General features: G+C 45.4%; 1 long non-coding RNA gene across 2 annotated transcripts; it reads right to left on the bottom strand.

Moving 5' to 3' along the window:
- Window positions 1-5,964: 5,964 nt before the first annotated feature.
- On the bottom strand, window positions 5,965-9,181 carry LOC114478177 (uncharacterized). Of its 2 annotated transcripts, XR_003675819.1 has the most exons (4): window positions 9,070-9,181; window positions 6,745-6,821; window positions 6,155-6,335; window positions 5,965-6,073 (listed from the first exon to the last, which is right to left on the bottom strand). It is a non-coding gene; the product is annotated as an uncharacterized LOC114478177 (long non-coding RNA). The 2 variants fall into 2 exon arrangements; XR_003675818.1 differs by lacking the exon at window positions 5,965-6,073 and having other exon boundaries at window positions 6,086-6,335.
- Between the last annotated feature and the right edge of the window lie 338 nt (window positions 9,182-9,519).

A 9,519-nucleotide genomic window follows, 5' to 3' on the forward strand; every position in this document is an offset into this window, starting at 1 on the left:
CTTCTGCCATCGGAATGTTATAAAATCCGGAGGTCAAATCCATTGTGCTGAAGTAGGCGTTTCCGCCTAAAGCAGCTAGACAGTCAGATTGATGTGGGGGCGGATGAGCATCTTTAACTGTCCTGGCATTTAACCACCGAAAATCTGTACATAATCTCAGATTTCCATCCTTTTTCCAAACAAGTACAAGCGGGGACGCATACTCACTGACAGATTTCCATATGAGATCCTGCTCTTCCATTTCAGATAGTACTTGTCGCAGTTTCTGATAATGTGCAGGTGGGACGCGCCGATAGGGCAAACGAAACGGCCTTTCATCTGTTAGTCTGATCCGATGCACAAAATCTTTAACTTCACCGCAATCTAGAGAATGTTTAGAAAAGATGTCATTATATTTCTCGAGCAGGGAGACTAGTTTTTCTCTACCATTCTGGCTTACATGGCACTGATCAATGTCAATATCAGAAAGCCCCACAGATCTCAATTTTTCTTTTAAATCTGAGGTGCGATTGCCACATATCTCTGATTTAATGTGTTTTTCAAAGTCACATGACCCCTGGGAGATTTCGAACTCCTCCACGGCGACGCATGAAGATACATCTGCGAGCTTAACGTTTCTCTTTAGTGTAATGGGTCTCTCAGACACGTTGATTACTTTCATAGGTACCCACCGATCGCCCCACAATGGCGTGACTGTGGCATTGACTTCGATGTGGTGGGCTCGACTATAACTGTACTGCCTGGCGACACGGGTGCATTTTTCGGTAGCTTACCCCAGACCAAATGCTCCTGCCTGGCCAACAATGTGACAGATTGCTGCAGTTTGACTGTCCCAATCTTGTCTAATAGCTCCTCTCCTTCACACAGGGTAGAGTTCACCATGAGGTCGTAAAACTGCTCATACTCTGGAGAAAGGCTGCCACTGGAAACAAGACGCACATAATCATTGGTCATTTTGAGTTGGCGCATCAAATATCTAAAAACATTGCTTCCTATTATCAAATCATCCCGCTGTCCAGGGACTACCAGAACAGGTACAATGCAGCTTTGCTCATACAACTTCATTTCAACCTCATACATGCATTTCGGTTTACTCAGTGTTCCGCCACATCCCACTAGTACGATCTCACGATTCAAAGGAATAGGATCTGAAAGTGCCAATTTGCTCAGCATCTCCGTCTCAGCTTTTTCACTAAGAGTGCATGCCATTGATCCTGAATCCAACATTCCCTTTGTAAGATATGTTATAGTGTGTGTGTGTTTTTTACTACTTTATTAGTTATAATTAAATGATTAAACGATAGTTAGAATATGAAATTATCCATGATTAACTGTGTGTGTGTGTGTGTGTTTGCAAAACATATCCATTGTCCACCACAGCTGGTTTAAACTAGTTTGGGCCAGTGTGGGTGTACGTGACCCACTGCATGGACATATGAGCTGTTTTCTCCCCCAAAGTTTTTGTGTTACCATATATGGTATTAACACTGCACCCAGAGCGTTGTTGCACAGCCCCTCTGGGTGTGGTCTATGTTTTCCTAATAAATACCTAGTTCTGAGGCATCACCGCAGAGCAACTCAACTTATATCGGACTTCTGTGTCTCTTTGTTGGGTTTTTCTCCGAGCTGCAGCTTGCACCCCTCTGCCTCTGGTCGCCTTTTAAGTCAGATAGTGTTTTTCTCCTTGAGTTGTGATTGAGCAACGGTCTTAACGTATTTAGACCTAACATTCACTGGTGCCGCAACCCGGGACCTTACATCTTTTCTTCTGGATCGGCGCGGGCGCAACCGGACCATTAGTAAAACTGCCGGCACCCCCTCCTTTGCAGGGGTGGTCATAGTTTGCTCCAGCGCCGACCCGGATGACGAGTGACGGGTCCCACGAACCAGGGAGAGCACTGACGAGGTGAGAAGCAGTTTTCTTTTCACCATAGTACCCGTGACGTACAACGGGGAGTGAAGACCGTGGTGGGTGACGTAATACTCACACGGCGTGGTAAAGGGACAGAGGGCAGACGGGAGTTGTTGTGTGGTGTTTCTTTGTGTGGTGTTTCTTTGTGTGGTGTTTCTTTGTGTGGTGTTTCTTTGTGTGGTGTTTCTTTGTTGTGACGGTGTCTGTAAATCCTGTGCTGAGAACATGGGTAACGCGCAGCGTAAAGCATTGATGGAAAATAATGATGTGAAATTCATGCAGAGAAAGTATCCCGGTAGTTGTTGCTATCTGGAAAATTGGTACAAAAATTGTGGGTTTGCAGGGAAATTGTCAGATGAAGCTGGAATAGAGAAAGTGTCTATCTGGTGTGAGGGAAAGAGAGTGAAGGCATTAAAAAAGTTACGTCCTAAGCAGGCTGAGTTAATAGCAGACCACTTAAGAGTAGTGTGTATCTGGAAAGATGCTATGAGTATCAGGAAAAAACAGATAGAGAAAGGTGAAGAGAGAAGGAAACAGAAAGTGTTAGCAGCAGCTAAAATACAGCCTTGTGATGAGACCGTGTGTGCACCGCGTAGAGTTGAGGAGACAAATCAGCAACAGATTGGGGCCGCAGGAGGTTTACAAGAGGGGGGTTCAGTTGTAGGGCAAGAAACAAAGGGACCTGTGACTAGGGCAGCTAAACAAAAGTCAAAACAGATGAAAGAAAGTGTTAACAGTGAGGAGGATGGGCGATATCATATAGCTCAGACGGGAATAGAGAAAAATCTATATCCAATTTTACCCATGATAGAGGTAGCTAATCCTCGTGCAGGAGAGCCCCTCGATCCACAGGATCCATTACAGGGTGCCCATCCCCCACAGCTGTTGTTGTTTCGGCCATGGACGGAACAAGAGGCATTAGATGCCTGTAGGGGCGTATGTGATGTCGAAAAGGACCCGACTGCTTATGCTGAACAAGTACGTGGGTTGATTGAGACATGGCATTTAAATGGACTGGAGGTGGAAAAGGTTCTAAAACTAACACTTAGACACCGATATCCAGTGGTGGTGGGCGGTTTTACCGGGAGACAAGTTAACCGTCAGCCCCTAGCACATAACTCTAATGAGCTGCGACAGCAGGTTGAAGCACTGATGCAAAGAGTGAGAGCTACTTACACTAAACCCCCAAGCCACGAAGAAATAAGTGCGTGTCGTCAGAAACCAGACGAGACGCCAATGGAATATCGTGCCCGTTTAGAAACGGTTTTTAGGACTAATAGCGGGCTTCCTCATTCGCCACTGGCGGATAATCCATACCAAATACAGCTAAAAATGTGGTTAATCTGTGGTTTGTTGCCAAACGTGTCAGATTCCATAAAAAGAAACTGTGTCACACACCGCACCCTCACTGTTCCAGAGCTAATGGAATGGGCCGAACATGCTTATGAAGTCACTGAAAGAAAGAAAGCAAAAACTGAGTCAGCTAATGTTAATGTATTGGCTGAGGCCATGGCTGCAGCTCTAGTGAGCCAACGCTCAGGGTTTAAAAGACAGGGAAAAAAGCCATACCGCACTAGAACGCCTGATGAGGAAAAACAAGCAAAAATAGATCGAGAAAAAAGACAATGTTTCATTTGTCATGAGGAAGGACACATGGCAAGAGATTGCCCAAAAAGAAAGCAAAAAACAGACCATACGTCGTTCGGGCAAACTCCTCGGCAGTGACGCCAGGACTGGCCGGAGGAAAATGTAATCAGTGACTCCGGAACAGATAATGAAACCTCAGAGTGTGACATAGCCTTTTTAGGGCAAGATGAGGATGTTGATCAATATGACAATGATTTACCTGCAGAATATGACCATCCCCCACCTATAAATCCAAACCATTTTGTTGATTTCTCTATTTATGCAGCTGTAACATTAACACATGACAAATACCCAAAACGTACACTGTTGGTGGGACCAAAACAAACACCAGTCACTTTTCTGTGTGATACAGGGGCTGATGTTTCGGTCCTCCGTGATCAGGTGGAGGGCGTAGTCACTTCCAAAAAGGTTATTGGCATAGTGGGAGTAGGTGGGAAACCTCAATATGCATGTTGGTCTGAGGAGGTCATTGTGCAAGATGAAGATGGTTCATATCACACACACCCATTTATTTTGACAACTGATTGTCCCTTCAATTTAATGGGAAGAGACCTCCTCAGTAAATTACAGATCAGTTTAGTGCCAACGGCTAATGGAATAGTGCCAAAGAAATTTTTATCAGATACTAAAGAATCACTTATGGTGTTGCAAAGCCCAGTCATTCCTAATAAATTCTATACATTGGATCCAGTGTCAACAGGCCCTCGGTCAGTGGTTGGGTCTATGGAAGAACTGCGGGCTAAAATAGCTAAAACATTTGTAATTCCCACAGATGCACAGACACAGTGGCCACCACATGTTACAATGATTTATGTCAGACCTGATGGACCACTGCCAGGTCAACCAGACTGGCTACGGAGACCAGACCTGTCCCCTGAGGGCAGAGCAGCTGCTAAAGCCTGGGAGGAAAAGTTTCTGCGATTGTCACCACAGAAAATAACATTGACAGACGTTTGTTGGTCTCCAGATGGATGGATTATAATCAGAGTGACGTTGCCTCCAGAGCTGACACCAATAAACCCCCCACGGTTTCCACACATCTGCTTACAAAAACCTGCACATAAACAGTGGAAAGATGCAAATGATCTGTTGGCTGCACTTCCTGTCAAGAGTGACCTTTGGAGGAAAGAGAGAAACAATGTATTCACATACAAAGGCTCCTTTTGTGGCTTTGTGAAAAAACAAATGTTGAACTGGTGTACTTTGGCGCCCCCTGCTGTGCATTTGGATGCATGACTGTCTGTGTGCACTCTGACTTCAGATGACTTTCCTTCAGTACCATCATGTCTGTGGGCTACATCAAAAACAGATGTTGGACTTATGACAACCGCAACATCTGTAACCATAGATCCAGCCACATCCCACAGGCCTCGAATTAGACAATATCCACTCAAATCAGATGCAAAAGAAGGAATAAAGCCTGTTATTAATGATTTACTGACTGCAGGCGTGTTACAGGAACATGACGCAGCTGAATGCAACACCCCCATCTTCCCTGTAAAAAAGCCACAGGGTGGCTGGAGAATGGTGCATGATTTAAGAGCAGTAAATCAGGCTGTTAAATCACGAGCTCCAAATGTACCAGACCCACACACATTGTTAAATGAATTACAACCCCATCAAAAATGGTTCACTGTAATTGATTTAAGTAATGCATTTTTCTCCATCCCTCTTCATAGTACAGCGCAGGGGTGGTTTGGATTCACATTTGAGAACAAAAAATACTCTTACACTCGCCTTCCACAAGGGTTTTGTGACAGCCCTACGATTTTTTCAGCGGAGATTAACAGATGCATCAGCCACCACACGTGGCCAGAGACCACACAGATAATTGTTTATGTTGATGACATTTTATTGGCAAGTCCCACCAAAGCGGAAAATGAAACAGAGGCAATCAGGCTGTTCACACATTTGGCAAAAACAGGAAATAAGGCCTCATTGGAAAAACTCCAATTTACACAGGAAAAAGTAACATTCCTTGGACATAACATTTCAGCTGAAGGGAAAGAACTTACTACATCACGTAGGGAAGCAGTACAAATGGCACCAAAACCGCTTACCGTCAGACAAATGATGGCCTTTTTAGGCCTAGCAAATTATTGCAGGTCGTGGATCGTTGATTATGCCATCATAACTGCCCCATTACAGAATCTAATGTTAGACACACATCAAACTTTAAGCGCACCTTTGCAGTGGACACCTGAAGCGGAAGAAGCATTTACAAAAGTGAAACAAATCATAACAGGAACAGGGGTGATGGCGCTGCCAGATTACAACAAGCCATTTACACAGTCTGTTGACTGTAAGGACGGTTACATGACATCAGTACTACTACAGCAATATGGTGAGAAGCAACGACCAATAGCCTATTACTCTAAACGATTAGATGATGTGGCTAAGGCGCTTCCCCATTGCGTTCAGGCGGTTTGCGCCGCAGCCATGGCTGTGCACGCGTCTGCTGAAGTAGTGTTGTTCCATCCTTTGACACTGTTAGTCAGCCATGCAGTTGACATCCTGTTGACACAAACAAAAATGTCATTCTTATCTCCTGCCAGGTTTTTACACCTTACTAATACCTTGTTGACACCAGCCAACCTCACTCTAAAGCGCTGTGCTGCTTTTAACCCAGCTACATTGATACCAACAGCTGACGATGGGACACCGCATGACTGTGGACAGTTAGTGTCAGTGACATGCAAACCACGTCCAGATTTGACAGACATTCCATTGGAAGACGGAGATGTAGTGTTTGTAGATGGCTCCTCCTCCAAAGCACCTGATGGAACAAATCATACTGGTTATGCAGTAGTTACATGCGACACTGTGTTGAAATCAGGCAAATTGGCTGGAAATCAGTCTGCACAGGCAGCTGAAATTGTGGCCTTAACAGAGGCCTGTAGACTTTTCAAAGGCAAGAAAGTCACAATTTACACTGATAGCCAGTATGCTTTCTCCACAGTTCATGTGTTTGCTGCTCAGTGGGCTAGGAGAGGTATGAAGACATCTAGTGGTAGGCCTGTGCAACATGCCTCCCTGTTAAAAGACCTTCTTGCTTCAGTCCTCTTACCTACATCATTAGCGATATGTAAATGCAAGGCACATACTGGCGCCACTGATGCTGTTTCTCTGGGTAATGCGAAAGCTGATGTTGAAGCTAAAAAAGCTGCTTTTACTGAAGCACTTACTGTTCAGTTGTTGCCTGTTGATGTTGTACCACTTGGCTTGCCGGATGAAGTCCTGATTGATATGCATGCTAATGCTCCTGAAAGTGAAAAAACAAAATGGGTTACTGAAGGTGCTGTTAAAAATGACTCTGGAGTATTTATGTTAAATGACAAGCCGTGTTTGCCTAGATGTTTGTTTGACGTCGTTGCTAGAATGAGCCATGGGTTGGCCCATGTCTCAACAGGAGGGATGGTAGACATAGTCAAACAGTCATTTCATATACCACTAGGACTCCAAACCCATTTTAAAAACTTTTGTCGTCAGTGTATCATCTGTTGCCGTCATAACCCTCAGGGTAATGTTAGGCCCCCTCGGGGTAAAACACCAGAATCAGAATCAGAATCAGAATCAGCTTTATTGACCAGGTACAGTTTAGAACAATACGAGGAATTTGACTAGGTAGTTGCAGTGAGAGGAGACACATCAACACACCGGAGCAGCCATTTGCGGCGCCCACATATTTAGGTGAAAAAAGGGATCAATAACAGGCGGAGAGGAGGGGTGAGGGGAAAAAAAACTGCCAGTTTGAAACTGATTTCCTTAAACAGAGAAAACAGTGTGAAACCAGGAAAAAAACCGCCTCTGCAAACATAAATGTAAGCATGACACAGTCAAACAACTCGAGACAAGGCATGTAGGAAGGGTTGGGTGGGAGGTTGGCTGGGGGAGGGGGTCAGGTGGGAAGAACAACAGGAGTCCAGCCGTTTGGGGACATGGGCGTGCTGCCAGTCGGCGCTGCAACCACGCCTCCATGCAGCTGTGGATGGGGAGGTGGGGAAAGATGGCCGACGAGGCATTTGAAGTTGAAGACCTGTAGCTGCGTTACTGATGACCAGATGACGTGTGGAAAAGTTCAGCATCAACAGTTCCAGGAGGAATGTAGGGAAGGAGCGGGGGGAGGGAGTGGGGGGTAAGAGCCGCCGTCTGCAGAAACTTCCTGGTGATAAGAGTTGAGACAACCTTGGCTTTAGCCTTGGCAGCTGGGGAGCCGAAAGGGAGATAAGCAATGTGATTTGATACAGGCTATGTTAATTTCCAATAGCCTTCTGTCCTGGGTCTCTCTGCTGTAATCCAATGAATGGCCTAGTTTCCACTTCCAAGCCGGGTCTCGAACTTCTCCCAGTTGTTATCCATAACGCGTAGACGATCCAAAAGCAGCTCCTGCTTGCTTTTGATATCGATCAACACATGAGTCTGAGTGTTCAGAGCCCTGCTACATCCTTCAGAAATCACTGGCAGCTTTTCCAAAACAGTCGCCAGCGTAGTACGGACTTTTCGATAGATTAGGAAGCCACCAGTTCCGATCAGCAGCATGCCTACTATCATTATTCCAATCATGTAGATGTCCTCCACGTCTTCCACGGAAAGGATGGACAGACACACAACTCGCCACTTGTTCCAAGGGTCAAGTGTGTATCCAGCCGCAAACGTCCCGCTTGGACATGCGGGGTCACCACCCCTGGTTCTTTGCGTCGAAAAAATCTGATCGATAGCACTGAGAGACCAACTAATTAGTTCCATTATTCCGGTTTTGGATGAGTTGCAGAGAGAGGCTCTTGTTAGTTTCACAAGACCTGACAAAGCAGCAGCTAGGAGAGAGATAAGACGGAAAGGAGGGAGAAACAGAGAATGCGACTGACCTCGTCGAGAGAAGCAAGAAGAACTGGTACTGGTACCAGCTGGTACATATCCTTTTGAGGTCATTATGATGGATTTCATAACACTGCACACTATTCAGAGGTATACGTATTGTTTGGTTCTGGTGGACTCATTCTCAAAATGGGTCACCATAGTGCCCGCTAAAACAAATGATGCAATGACAGTGGCAAAGGCCCTTTTGACACGTATAATACCTCAACATGGCATCCCACGACAGATTTGGAGCGACAATGGACCCCATTTTGTTAACAGAGTAATACTCCTGCTGACAGAAGCCATGGGCATTGAATTAAAACATCACTGCTCCTACCACCCAGCCAGTGCTGGATTGGTAGAACGCAACAATGGTACCATTAAAAACAGATTAAAAAAGGCTGTAGAACAAACAAACAGGCCCTGGCCAGAGTGTGTTCACCTGGTAGAAATGTATATGCGCATAACACCAAACACACAGGGTTTGACCCCCTTTGAGGTTGTCACAGGACGACCTTTTCACCTACCCCTCACCAGTTCTAAGTGGGTGCAGGATCAGGAGGGAGAGTTGGATCCAATAACAAAATGGATGGTTAAATTATTCACAGATGCTGAAATTGTTAAAGCTAATACACTGCCTAGTCTCTCTTTACCTGTTTCAGATCCCCTGCGTCCTGGTGATTGGGTCCTCATCAAGGTGATTAAGAGAAAACACTGGTGTACTCCACGGTGGGACGGTCCTTACACAGTTCTGCTAACTACACCAACTGCATTTAAGATAGCTGAAAGGCAAACGTGGATACACCAGTCACACGGGAAAAAGGTACTGAAACCCACCACAGCAGGTGTTACACCCTAGTAAAACACAGAGATGGATCTGTTGTTCCTCCTCCTCCTCGTGGGATCCCAGGAAGTGCTAGCAGGGACTCTAAGCTCACCTTGGTATGATTATACAGGTAGATGCCCCAAGGGCCTTAGCCTCAATATGTGCATACCACAAATACCGGACATTTTAAGTGACGTTACAATTCCACTAGAGGCCCTGGCTAATAAAGGCTACAAACCATGGAAACATGGTAAGGACTATGCAAATTATGATTGGT

This window comes from Gouania willdenowi, chromosome 16, assembly GCF_900634775.1.
Source record: "Gouania willdenowi chromosome 16, fGouWil2.1, whole genome shotgun sequence".
Lineage (NCBI taxonomy): Eukaryota > Metazoa > Chordata > Actinopteri > Blenniiformes > Gobiesocidae > Gouania > Gouania willdenowi.